Source organism: Diadema antillarum, unplaced genomic scaffold (assembly GCF_040938485.1).
Source record: "Diadema antillarum isolate AM-2024a unplaced genomic scaffold, OU_Dant_1.0 scf00000029, whole genome shotgun sequence".
NCBI classification, from domain to species: Eukaryota; Metazoa; Echinodermata; class Echinoidea; order Diadematoida; family Diadematidae; genus Diadema; species Diadema antillarum.
In genome coordinates this window covers 3,777,712-3,792,851 of record NW_027270918.1, presented here as the reverse complement: position 1 = coordinate 3,792,851, position 15,140 = coordinate 3,777,712, and positions in this window count along the sequence as shown.

Below are 15,140 nucleotides of genomic sequence, written 5' to 3'. Positions count from 1 at the left end.
TGATAGCATCAAAGCAACATGATTAACGGTAGACGTCGACACGTACTTTTGTGAAATATTGTGAAATGAATCAGGAATTAACAACATTTTGCGTTTAAATGGGTATAAACATTACAGACAGAAATATACACACATTCGTACGGATCTAGTAAATTTTGTTTTTGACAATAATCGCACAAAAAAAGCAGATGTATTTGCATATCGATAATCGTCAATTGTATTGTCTGTTGGTACTTTGAAAAATACACTACAGAGTCATGGAATATGTAAAATCAACCTAGGCAAAATATACAACAGTTTATACATTAGTATTTCCTCTTAAATTGGAGAATTTTAAAAACAGCACGAGCTATGGATCGCAGGATTCATTTGTCCAGTAGAATACAATCACATTTTAGCTCACAACACAAAATGGTAGTAAATCTATTCTACATTCTGTTTCAACTATAACCCAAAACCAATCTGCAACAACTACTTGAAACTTATTTTGCAGATTTGCTGCAGATTATAGGCTTCAAGAACCATGGTGAAAATTGTATCAACGTGTTTCTTCATATATTTAGAATCTCGTCATTTGCCGTGTTTTATAACAGTATTTTCTCAAGAAACAGTGGAAAAACAGAGATATAATGCTTCATTTATGAAATGATTTTTTTCTTTCACTTTGTATGCGCTCTTAACGAACGTTGTTTTTTCCAGTTCTTTCTTGTTCATAGAAGGTCGAAGTTGACTATGCCCTACCAGCATTATGACCCACGTGCATAATACCTGCGGACTCCCTGGTTGCAGTGGCAATCTATTCCTTTTTCTAGTCAGTCACAGTTGTTATCAATAAAGCAATATCTTTCATACGACTTTTTGTTCAAAGTTTCTGTCCTAAAAATGCACATATGCTCATTTCCTGACGACTCGAGTCGTGGCATTTTCTTGCCTTTGTGTCAGGGAGAGAGCGCCAGTGCTAATGCGAAGCTTTAATTTCATTTTCCCCCACTTCGTTCTGTCTTTGATTGAAAATTTTACTATATTGACTTTGTTTTGACACAGATTGCAGCTACTTGATAGCATGCCAGACCTATGACTACGCTTAAAAACGGAGAAAAGCGACGATGACGTCATCTATTACCCTTATTGGCATTCAGCTATTCGCTTCGATAAATACTTTTCGCTTTTTTCCCTTCACTTCTAATTTCAGATGTCTGTCAGCTGTCTTTCGATCTTTCTTTCTCTTCCATTCAACTTTCTCCCCCCTTATTTCTTTCCCCCTCCTTTCTTGCGTCTTCGCCAACCCTTCATCTCGTTTTCTTCGCCTTTCACCGGCCATACAAGTCCGCCACTTATTTTTCACTCCGAGTCAGCCTCTGATTCGGACATTTCTTAGATTGGGACGAGGAAATGAGATTTCAGTCCCCCTTCTTGTAATTCTATTTCTGTCAAAAGACGACAAATAAAGTGAGCAAATACCGCACGATGGTGAGATACAAAGAGCCGAGATGGGGAAAAAGTGGCTCTACGCAGCCCTACTCGCCGGCGTGTGAGATGCAGACGGTGAGTTTTGGGGGCCCCCTCGTCCCTGCCTATCTCTTAACTAACTTACCCGAGTGTGGTGAGCGCGATGTAATTGGCCATCGCCAGCACTGTGACCTTTCCGATTGAAAAGGCACAAAATGGAGTCCCTGTCACGTTCCGCCGAACACTTTCAAGCTCTACTTTTGACACGGCAATTAAGAGGACAATTATCTGCCCATCACCTTCCCTGCGATCCCTGCAAAAGATTTCGAGATCTCCTGTAATTAAAGCAGTATAAAAAATGCCCCACGTGGTCCCTTATTGTGCACTTTCACAGGTATTTGCATATCGTCCGAGCCGCACTTCACAACAGTGTAGAACATTTTCTCCGGATTTGACTGACCGCGTCGCTAAAGTTTCGTATTTCTTTCTTTTGTGTCTCTTTAAGGCTACCTTACACTTTTCTGTCACTCACGTCTGGTACAACCATGACCTGCCGTGTCCAGTGACATGTCTTTATTAACATCCGACAGAAGTTGACATCGTAAATGACCCATTGGCCATCTATATAAATCATGATTTTTAATTCAAGGGTGTCATAAATGTCAGATGACAGAATAATAAAAAAAAAAAAGAAATATCATAAAACTGAAGTAAGCAGTATACAGTCTGGACAAATGTTGTAGAATCTATTTGATGGAATTTCACCATGTTCATACGCTGGAATACGGTATGATTAACTTCCTTTAATTCAATTCATTTCAATTCAGCTCAGTTTATTTCATTTTCTTCTTTTGGAAAACATAAAATAATATACGAATTTAACAAAGTAATGATCTTGAGTGCACAATGGTTGACTTTACGATGGAAAATATAAGTAAATAACGAATTAAAAGCATCGTATACATGCCAATTTTGTCATATGCTACATTATCCATGCTCTTAGGGGAAAACGGCGTGAATGCGACGTCCTTATCCCAAGACTAGTACTAGCGATTTCGTCGGTTGCAGGCTATTATTAAATCTCTTTGATATATTCAGTTTCATATGCAGCCAAGCCAAAATGTCATTTTTTTTTTATCAATGAAAATATTTTCTGTTGAAATATTTCATGGCAGATTAGCTGCTATAAATGGCTCGTTTGAATATTGACAAATTCACTCTACGCGTCTTGAAATCAAGTGTGTTCACACCGAAGAGCTATAAACTGAAAGCCTAATATTTTGATAAGATTAGTTATGAACGGCTTTGCCCGCGTACGACTGCAAGCGGCACACGCAGCTCGCGCCTCACTGTACACTTAGTCAATAGGCCAACGGTAAATATCCCGCGTCCGTCCCGAGTTGGACTTGCAAACACGTAAGAGATGCTTGCAGTCAAATCGGAGACAGATAATTATGCGGGCCAGTTGTTTTGGAAGTAAACATCACGTCGAGAGAATGTTTGCAAACATCATAATGATTTTCGACAACAGTTGAGTCAAGAAGTTATTTTCTGCCTCCCGAATTTCCCGACGAAAGCAGGCTACCTACACTGCACCAAACCACTGCACTTCAAACAGCTCCAATGTTGGTTGTATGTTTTCTGATAGTTAGAGAGAGGAGGAGGGGAAGGAGAAACATGTCACTAGACGGAAATGTTACTGCTACTCTTACAAGTCAAATGTACTTTCTTCGAGATTTCGAGATGAGACCAAGGCAAACAAACAAAGGAATGGACTGAAAAAATGAAACCCAACCTTGTAAGGAGCAAAGTGAAATTATATATAATATATATATATATGTATTTTTCAACTGTCAGAATTTGTTAGCATTGTTGTTCTGGCATTTGTTCTTCCTCAAATATGTCTGTGCCAGAAATAATCGCGCCACAAAGTTATGAATGGATAGTCTAACGATATCCATTTAAAATAGAAACGAAAACCATTGTAAATGGGATGGGGGATTTGCATCTCTTCGATTGCAAAAGGCGGCCAAATATAAGATTATTGATAGAAATATACGATAAAAGTCAGAAAGTAGAATAATATTTCATTTAACTCGTAACTATCCCGTATCTTGGTAATGAAAAAAAAATTATTTGAGAGATTATCATCGCGCATGAAATAACCATAATCATAAACATATCTTCTGCAAGTTTCAATTTTTGATTACATTTTAAGTAGATATAGAATTACAATAATGTAGTGACATTTTATAGTTATTGAAATAGGAGGGGCTTGTACGCTATAAGCCCGCCCCCAACATATACAATATAAACATTGGATACGATATCAATTCTTAAAGCCAGTGGGCATGGTTGGGTTCTAGCATTTTATCTTATTGTTGACAACAACAATTACTAAGGTTGTAATAGTTTGACTTCATTCATTTCATTTTTTTCTGACGACATTGCGAAATATGAGCAAATATAATACAATACAATAAATTTACTGAACAATATCACGACAGGGTAATATTGGGGTATACCAAAATTACAAGCAAGAAATATTGGGCCTACATAATGATAATAATGGTAATAATGATGAAAACAACAACTGCAATGAATGTGATAGTAATAACAATGGAATGAATAACAATCATCATTGTAATCATCATCATTATTACTATGATTATTACTGTTATCATCCTTATTATAGAAATAGAGTTCACATGCATTCGCACAAGTTTATTCACAATAACAACTCGTCCTTGTATGGTATATTTCGATTCTACAGATTCTCATTGGAGACGGTGATGTTAGTTTAACTTCTCGAATGTTTTTCCTATTACAAAGATCTTATGTAACACTTTGACGATGTCATGATTATTAGTGCATGAACGAAATCAAATGAGCCTTAAAAATATTTTTGTGACATGAAGAATACAATTTGTGCAAAAAAAAAAAAGAAGAAGAAAAGAATGGAGGGCATGTACATTCTGAAAGAAATGATTGGCTTTTAGCTAGATCACAGATGATCTATTGACTAACCCTGCAATGGGGTATTATTAGAAGTTTTAATTGATATGTTTGCAGCCTCGAGAGAGAAATTGAAAACAGTATCACATCTTTTCTTCCATGTGCTAAATAAAACGAATGAAATGAAACAGAAAGCTTATCGATTGTGTACTTGAGTCCCATAAGATACTCACTTCCCTGTTCTCTTCTGAAACATATTATCAAATTCTTTTAGCATCTCCAATTACATTCAAACTGGTGCATTTTCAAAAGTTGTGAAAACCCCGAAAACTTAGTAGTAAGCTCGATATTCCTGCGATGCTGTACACTTTTGAAAGGAAACACGATCTTTATGAATATTCATTAAAATGACACGATCTTCCTCCTTTACTTAAGTAAGGCTGTCAATCACGTGATTGACGCGAGGGATACCGTGTGTCGGGTAAAAGGCTGTGTCGATATGGCGGTGTAAGTTGGAGGGAAAAGAGAAAGGAAAACGAGACAGAGGTTTAGTAAATGTTGAAAAAAAAGAGAAAAAATGGAGGGGGAGAACGAGACAGAAGTTGTGGGGAGAATGGGGAGGGAAAAAACGAAAAAAAAAAAGGCCTCGGTAAAATGGCTGGGAAATGTGATCCTGTGAAGAAAGGAATTGATTGCGTGTTTCTATTGAGCGTTGCTGTAAGGCGAGGTGTTGTGTACCCATCAGGTGTAGTGCTTCTAAGCTCCCAACCCTCGTGTCGATCATGTCGCCCCGACCTTGGGATTGTTTCCCCTTCGTCCGCCATGTTTGCTCGATCTCTCCCCTGATGTCCCCTTGGCCCCGATCGAACGACCTTGGAGTTTGATTGCCAAGGTGAACAAGTACCAACCCCCCCCTCCAGTCCGCGCTTGTATTTTCTTCCGTTCTCTTTCTTTCTCTCTCTCCCACCCTTTCTCCTCTCCATCTCTTGTTGGATTTGGTTCCGAATTTGGTTGATGCTGACTGGCGTCGATGGATGAAGCCGGCAACCTCCGCTCCGGGATTTCGAGCCAACAGCGAGTTAGGTTTACACATAAAGAGCACTTGCGTGCCCGGGTGTGCGCACCGGTCGTCTGTTACACACCGCAGCACAAATCCCAAGCCGATGGGTTTTAGCGCGAGGGTGAAACCAGTCAGATATAAAGAGATAGAAAAAAAAGGTCTCTCTTTCCTGGTCGCTGGGAGAGGAAGAAAGAGTTTCAGACTGGAATATCGAATATACCACTTCCCCTCACACGTCCTTTCCCCCTATTTTTCTCCATTCTTTCCTACCAACGTCCTAAGTCGTCCACAATAACAGAGGATTTAACTGAAGGGGAACAATCCGGCCGGGCGGGGAGATTGAAACTCACCTTGACTCGCTAGTTTTAATCAAGTCTGTGTCTCATATTTCAGTCCTTCCAAGGTTATGGTGCCAACTTCAGGGGGAAAGTGTAAGGTGTGACACGAAAACTGGCGGAAACATACGCCTCTGAAAGGAGAAAACTTGTCGACACGTGACCAGGAATAGTTTCCCATTCCAGACTCCTGACTCCAAAGTTTGTGACGGTTGTTTAAATTCAGTCTATTTATCGCTTTCTCTCTTCTCTAGTCCAAATGGTACGCGTACGTTTTGACAAAGTGGACTAGACTTACTAGGGTGGGGGTAAGTAATATTCTTCAACAAAATGAAACCTGGTGAACTAACTTGGTTAAGGGATGTGCAACCTTTTAATCAAAACATGCACCAAGGACTGTTTTCTCTTGGCATAAAGAAAGAAAAGTTAAACACTAAGGAAATGGAATGTTATGTGAAATTATAGTTAGAAAACTTATTGCAACAGCTCAAACGTAGAAGATTAAAAGGATTATCATATAACTCTGTATAAATTCTAACGTAAAAAGACTAAATCAAACAAATTTCAAAACTTCAAGAAACTAAATGCTATTTCATGACTTCATCACCGTACCAAGCGCCATTTGAAAAATTAAAGAGAATACAATATCGATCAAGCCGAATATGTGAAAACGTGTTTGCTCAATATTGATTTCAAAAACATATATAATAACATAAACTTAGAAACAATAACTCACATTTTTACACATTTCAGTAAGTGCTTGGAACTTGGGAATTTAATAAAGCATGAGTAACATCGACATACATCCTCTAAAATAAGACAAACATGTTGCAATATATTATCTGCAAATGCCACCAACATTCAATAAAAGTAAACTATACCAAACAGAGAAAAGTTGTAACACATCCTAAAATCAACTGGAGATCCCATAACTACAATATTTTTGTTCTGTTTACAAAAATGCTCAACTAAATTTTAACACTTACTGACCACCTAAATACCATAACAACTTTTATTAGAGAAACGCTACCTTTTTTTGTTCTAACAACATGTCCTAATCTACTTTGAAAAGCTCCCCGTTGGTGCCTATACATTATGAATAATTTTAATGTCAATAGAATATTTCATTCATTACGTATGAAATTGTACAAATGTATATATATAGGTTCATAAGATGACCATTAACGGTCAGCTATGATTTGATATGCATAGTACAAAATAGTTATATAGGCCCATTATTGCGAAGGACAATAAAAATGACTTGTAGATCTTAATCATCCAGTACTATATCTTCATGAAATGCGTAGTTATTTCAAGTATAATCTCTTCTATAATTTCTAATCTAACGTTTCACACAGAGGAATAGAGAGAAAAACAATAGTAACGACATGATATTGAATCTCCTGCTATGTGGTTAAACAAAGTAACACGGAGGGTAATGAGTCGTGTCTTTAAAGGTCCAGTGGTCATCATAATAAGGCTTAGCATTGACAGGGTCCCGGGATGAGAGTTATTCTCTACTAGAAAGAAAAACATATGAAACAGGTAAGCCACACCATTCAACTTATAATAATGGCTTAGCATTCACACCGGTTATTGACCACTCATCATGACTGTCTGAGAACTGTCCACGGCCAATAAGACTAAGATATGAAATAAAAAAGACTCTAATCTCTTCCCTTTCTCTCTTTTTTTTTTCGAGGTAGTTTTAGTCAAAGTTCGTTATGGAAATGGTAACTTCGGTTCGCAGTCAAAAATTGTAATGAATGATAGGAGCAGCTAAATTTGTAATCATGAATTATAATGATGAAAGTATACTTACAATTCTGACCACAATAATGCTAGTGTTTAAGACCATAATGGCAAACTGAACTTCATAGTTTCGTTTCAGAGAACAGATGATACAACTAACAGAGAGATACCATCATGCTAAATGATAAAAGTAAAATTACCATATGATCTTTTGCGCAAATGTATTTGGTGTGAAAGTACGGAGAGAGATTCACCTGTACAAAATATACCTTTTGAATCCTCTGTTAACGACTTGATCGTGCATATGAGTTTAACCATTTGTAATCAGGAGATTCAACGTATGTTGTTCAACAAAGTATTATGTTGTGTTGTCGTTTCAATTTCATAAACAATAATATATTAATAGTTACTTCTACCGATGTATCGCCTGTGACCAACAATAGCAATATAATTTTATGAACGCATGTAATACAATTAATTCTTCTTATGAGTAACATTCAAAATACCTTTGAATATGAATTGTTAGTTATTATAAGAGAGAGGGAACAGTAAGTCTGACGTTATTACGACAGAATTGTTCAGTTTTTATTGGAACCACCTTTTTCATTTTGTTGGTACGTACACTCAACAAGCTTTGCTTTTTAGTAGGTTCCATCGTATTTCTCTTTGCATCCTTTACTTTGATTGAAAATGACACATCGACCGTTATGTATTATTTTTGTATTCCTATTTCTTCATGTATATATTATATTTTGTTATATACCATGTATTTTCTATCGAGAAATACGAAAATAAAATTGAAATTGAAAGTTGAAAACTTATTACAATTACAAAATTATGATATTTATTTCCTTGATAACTGTATGACGGGGGTAGATTATCAATGAAAGTGTAGTTTAATGACTAAATACTGCTTGGTGATAATTCACTGTATTTGACCAAAATTATTTGTTTGGATAAACAAAGGAAACATTACCAACTAATCAACATTAAGCATGCACTTAGTAATAATTACAGAGCCATAAAATGAACTCTTTATTCATCAGGATATAATTTCTCTAAAATTTTCCCTAAAATATTATTATCGTTATCATAACTATTATCTTTATTGTATCAATATCACCGTTACAACCTCTACAACAACTGTTATTATTATTATTATAGTTATTGTTATTATCATTATTGTCATTATCGTCATGCACATTTACTTCCTGTACTGGCATGATCATGACACTGCTTATAAGCATCCGACAATGATACCGAAATGAAATTGTTTTCAGTCATTCACTTCATTTGTTTATTACCGTCTGGATTGCTATCACTAGTATCAGCTAAAATTTTGATTTGATTTGATTTAATTTGACTTATATTTCACAATAATCATAAATCATATACAAATGAAAAACATTACAAAACATGAACAGAATATATAAACAATAAATATTAGAATAACTCTTCTTGATCTGGCAAAAATGATACAATATATCATAATGGAGGGAAACACACACCCAAAGTATATATTTTGTAAAGTAAAGGTTATCCATAAGTAACGTCGTGGCCAGAGGTACATAAAACGTAATAATCATTACTACAACATTTTTCCTTCTTGTAGTAACTACATAACTCAACATACCGTTGACTGAAATAAAGTGTTTTCATCTGAATTTACTACGGCTATCTACCACAAGACATTCATGCACCTAAAGCTATCTCAATATTAGGTTGAGTGCTATGAATTACGATCGGAAAACACTGACATGAAAAGCAACTAGAAAAAGAGAGCATGTGATGTGTGAGAGAGAGATCCATAAATTTGCTTGTTAAATAGTCTTTAAGTTTGCTCTTGAATCAAAAGAAAAAACGGAGATTGTTCTGTATTACATGGTCAGGAATTCTGATATAAGTTTCAAGTGTAAACTAATGTTCTTTGAATAAATCGGGTTCTCAACAAAGGTAAATAAAGAGATGATTATTGTCTTACGGGGTAATGATAAAAACATTATTTGTAACAAACAAAATAGATAATGCTGCTGGGAGTTCTTATTATTATTATTTATTATCATTTATTCGACAAGGTAAAGAATATAGGATACATATCATTAACATCACAAACATGAAACAAAAACCAGAATTAACATTACAAAGGATACACTGTACTGTACACGTTACACAATGTGAAAATGCAATGAATGGAGACTACATGAGGGTCAGGGCACACAACAGTATATACATTTACTATTGCCCGTAGGCATGTGAACCCACACATGTTGCCCCTAAGAAACATTTAACAATCATTAAAAAATTATCACTCAACGCCTGATCCCCACCCCTTAACTCCATAATCCTTATCAAACTTCAAAACATAAAAAAACACTATACAATTCCAATATAATCATCCAACCCTTGACTTCATTTATAAATATATTCATACATTAATTTCAAAAACTGAAAAAAATACGTCAACATACATGTAAGAGATTCCTGGATTTCCACCCGACCCTCAACCCTAAACCTCTAACCTCTTAGAACATAATCATCATTGTCGTCAGCATAAAAATAAAAATGAAGCACATGTGTACAAATCAAAACTAAAACTATCACTCCTGTTTGTGTAGGGTCTAAAGAAAATAGTTTCAATGTGAAAATGATCTTAATCCCGCAAGTATCTAAGTACATTACAAAGTCATACTCAATGGTAATAATCTACTATCAGTAGGCCTAAATATGATCCTCATCGCTTTCTTTTGAATTACATAATTTTTCCAGATACTGCTTGAAAAAAATTGCCGTAGGCAATAATATCATAAGTGAGACAAGGGAGAATTGTCAAGGTATAAGGATGTAAAAGTGAAAATTTTTAAAAGGAATAAATATTCCCAGTCTATCGGATCTACAGATTACCTACATATCTTTCTAATACTTTACCTAAGTGACTACAAAATTCTCATGACGGAATTTATCGTCTTTAATTAAACCAAGAAATTTAGTTTAACAAGTTCCGGTTGTACCCGAACAAAATAAATGTAAGGTAAAGACGAACAGTGTTACTAAATAACACTATTATACTTTTCTTATTTGAAGAACGTTTGTGTGACCGTATTAACCACACTTCAATTGAAATAAGTTCCATGTTTCTTATTTCAAGCAGTCATTTTGGGTCACGATGTGAAAGGAGAATATTTGAATTATCAGCAAAACAAAATATAAGAGACAATTTATTTAATTTAGAAGATCGTCAATATATGGAATAAACAAAAACGACACAAAAACGAACCTTGTGGAACACCACACGAAATTGAAGAGTATGCCTATATGAGATTCAATTTTTCTTTTTACTTGTAGCTGAGTTTATACTTGTATATGTACATAATATATACCCCACACACATAATGTTTACATACATATTATGTAAGTTATCATAAATGCTGACAGAATAGAGTCTTGATGAAGGTGAGTATTATACTCTATACGATATATTAACAGAGGAAGAGTCGAATTCATATTCATATATATATATCATACATTCACAAGACGATAACAAGAAAGTAATTTCTTTGTACTAGGAGATTATGAGCTGCCATGATGATTAATGGCATGTACACTACCATCATATCTCTCAAAGTCTTGACATGATATTACGTCTATGTCATTTCTCAACGCCTTTGTTCACGGTCCTGAATGCCCGGTGAATATCTCCCTGCAGAAAGCGGTCACAGACTGGCGCAGTCGGGGCGCGTCTGGCGGGCGAGTCAACCCATTCTCCGTGGCGTCCATCTAATGGTGGTGCGTCGAGTGTTTTCATAATGCAGGATATTTGAGAGGTTTCATCACGTTTAGAAAAACAACAGTTGCTGTTTGTGTTATTGTTGCGTCTCCCTGTCCATTTAATGACTGCTTACAGAAAGGAAGAGCTTGTAAGATTATCATTTTTTTCAATTCACACAGTGACTCTTCCGTTGTGGTAAGACTAAATGCACACAATCATATCATACACATTAAAAATACACATTCGTGCGAGTATATGTAATGTATTGTGTTTTCCTATTGAATCATTGATCAGCTCCGTGAAATGAATAATTAAGTATAAAGCGTAATGAAAGAAATTAATAATTTTGATAGATTCGGATGTGAAGAGCAAAGATGAACAATGTCCGTTGTTACAATGTTTTTAATGCGTATTGCAAGGAGAGATTTTATTACACACGCAATAAAGTCCTTTATTCCAAGCAGTTATTACGTCCGCAAATGATACTTATTGCACAAAACTTAGAAAAAAAGCCCAGAAATATACATATCTAGTTGTAATCATGAATACATACACACTTGGTTGTAATCACACAGACACACACACAGACAGACAAACAGACACACACACACACACACACACACACACACACACACACACATATTTACATTATGCATTACAAGTAGTCATGTTGTGAACAGGTTTTGCATGTTTTGCGTAACATTAACATTCCCTTAATTCTCCAAGAAGTATTGGTATAAGAATTGCGGCTTTCTTCAATTCTAAAGACAATAAAAGATGATTTAATCGCTTTCGCTTGAAATCTACCGGATAAGTCTCTCTCTCACATCTATATCTATCTATCTATCTCTTTTTCTTTAGATATGACTTTGTAGTCAGAACTTCCAAGTAAAGTTCTATTGACAGATTTGTTACCACTTTCATCATTTACGTCATATACCTACTCCACTTTCTGAGAACCATGCCATCTTTAATACCTATCTTTATTACCCATCATCTCTTCCCTCTTTCAAGTGGCATTCTTTTAATCTGTCGTACACAACAGAGCTGTCCGCTGGACCCAGTTTTCTTTATTACGCCACATGAGGGCTTCATAAGTGTCATAAGCGGGTCGAGAGTAGCCAACAAATGGAGTCATTGCAAAAAGAAGTAACACGACACTTCGGCTCCGGTGGTCAAGCAGAAACGGGAACCAGTTTCATGCAAAGTGGGATGTCAAGCTAGCTAGCTACATTCGCTCCTCAAGACAAGAAACTTCTCTTTCAATTAATTACAAGACCTTAATGTGGTGAAACTTGGGGACTGTTGTGGAGGGGGTTGGATGGGGTGGTGGGGGGATAAAGTGAGAAAGAAAAGACACCTGATCTAGAGTGATAGGAGATGTGACACACCACTGTCATGCTAAGCAGGAGTAAATGAAAACTTGGATCTTTGGGTTGATAACGAATAACCAGCGCGAGGCAAACTTGAAAGCATGCGTTACTTTGCTTCACGAAGGGGTCGAATCTCGAGCGTCTAGAGTAATATTTGGGCTGATCTATCACTCTGGTCTCCCTCTTCTCGTCATCTGATTTGAGATAATATGAGTTTGAACTCGTCCACCCTTCCACCATGTTGACCGATAAAATTATCGGAGGAGCGTTTGGTCAAACAGCGCTGGTATCGTCAACTTGACGAGTTCTCGGCCTGTAGATGACTGGGTTTTGTACCGACAGCACGGAGACAAAACAGCTTGTGCAAATAGCAAGTATTTTTTCGAACGAGCAGTGAAAGAAGGAAGAACCAGATAACAATTTTATCGAAACTTCCCTTTCATTTCTTTTCATGCAGAAGCTGAACATTTCCTGCCATGGATGGCAAACTTTTGTTTGAGTAAACTACACGATACAAATAATCAATAGCATTGAGATGATTTTTCTTGTTTTATGCTTGAGCATGAGCTGTTATGCTAAACAGGATATGTCCTCCTCCCTTAAAATACGACGCAAGCTTCGAAGCTGCTTTTTCTTCTTTTGCCTGCGTCAGCCTTTAGTTAAAACATCGATATGGATGTGTGGCGAATTACGCCGCTCAGCTATTTCTTTCTTTTTTTTCGCACCTGAAATGAGCTGCGTGTGAGCGGGCCTTATGCGAGCTTAATTTGGAGAAAAGTGGCGTTTTTTGGATGACAACGTAAACTTTCTGCCTGTTTGCTCAGGATATGAACGTTCATCTCAAAATCTTAATAAGTCCAAGGTCTCTCTATTTTTTCCCTCCCCGCTGTCCTATCTACCAAGTCAGATACAGAAAATATGACCGACGCGAAATCGGTGTTTAAAAAATGCATCACTCACCAATGCTTACCGACACAGAGGGAAGAACGAGCTATAATGTCATACGGCGGATCTTGAAGTGCAGGCGTCTGCTGGATTTCCGGGATAAATCCAGTAAATATGAACTCCAGTCTTATTCTGATTTTGCCAAAGAGTGGCGACAAGCACACTCGGGTGTTCATAAAGAAATTCGAGTCATTTGTAACTCTGAACTACAGTGATATGACCCTCCAAATAGCAACTCAAGTGTGCACGGTTGTACCAGGCTGACAAGGGTTGCTAAAAAACCTAAAAGACATATCAGAATGATATGAATTCCTCAGTCATAATTTACTACATTTCTGATTTAAAATATCGTAATGTGGTTGTTCCTATTGAATCTTCATCTTGGTGAGATTCAGAGGAATACATTTTTCATCATACCTAGATTGAGGTGAGGGATGCCATAAATTATGTCGTCACAGTGATTTCATTCCTGGAGATTAACCGTAAGATTTTAAACTATTAAACGATACTCAGTTTCTCGGGGAGTGAAAGTTTGTTATTCTATCATGTCGTACCTAATCACAGGGCACTTTACTTCGGAGAAGTAAAAGCTGATTGAACACTCAGTGGAAAACCAAGGCAACAGATCTTTTCTGAATGTGAAAAAGTTTCGGACAAATAAGAAAAAAATTACTGTAATTTGAATGTCGGTGAGTAATCCAACATGGCGCCTTCTTGCAAAATGGCAACGCAAATTACCTACTTAGCGGAAGACATCCGTTGCGTATATGCTACAGTTAACTTAACGCCACATTGTCATCAATAATGAGAGCATCGATGGTAATGATGATGTTGATAGTTGTAAACATGACGATAACAATAATTGTAATTTCAGCATAACACTAAGATTTAGAGTTAGGCAGTATCAGATTTCATGACTCTTTTAGAATGTATCATGACAGCTATGTCCATACCTGCCATTAGTATGAGCATACGGTGCGTCACGTTTACACAGGGCACATTTGGTTTCGTATGTTGGATGATTGACGGGCATTATAATATATAAGTGTATATGTATCAACAAGTTCGAAGTCGACCTATTCATCAATAATCCCATGCTTTCATATCTAATGCACTAATTCAAAATACGTTTTCTGCAAATTCGACTCAATTAACGGCTTTTTTCATGCCGAAACTCAGTCTTCTTTGCTAAAACATTGTCACGCGAAAGCATGTGTGCTGGGCAACTTTGAAAAATAGACACCAAAGAGAAATCAAACATACACTGAAACTTTGACTGTTGGCTATATTTGCCTTAAAAAGTTTCCATACACTTCAAATTGACAATTAATTTAATCTCAGAAGGCGAAAAACACGGCAACAAATAGAATCATTATTACGAATGAGACGAGTATTGAGATCTTCCTTGTTTCGTGTTCTTTGTTAAAAGGGGGAATATTTCTCTGTCTTCGGGTCAAAACATGATCATAGTCATTGATTATGGATTTGAAATACGAGTGAATGAC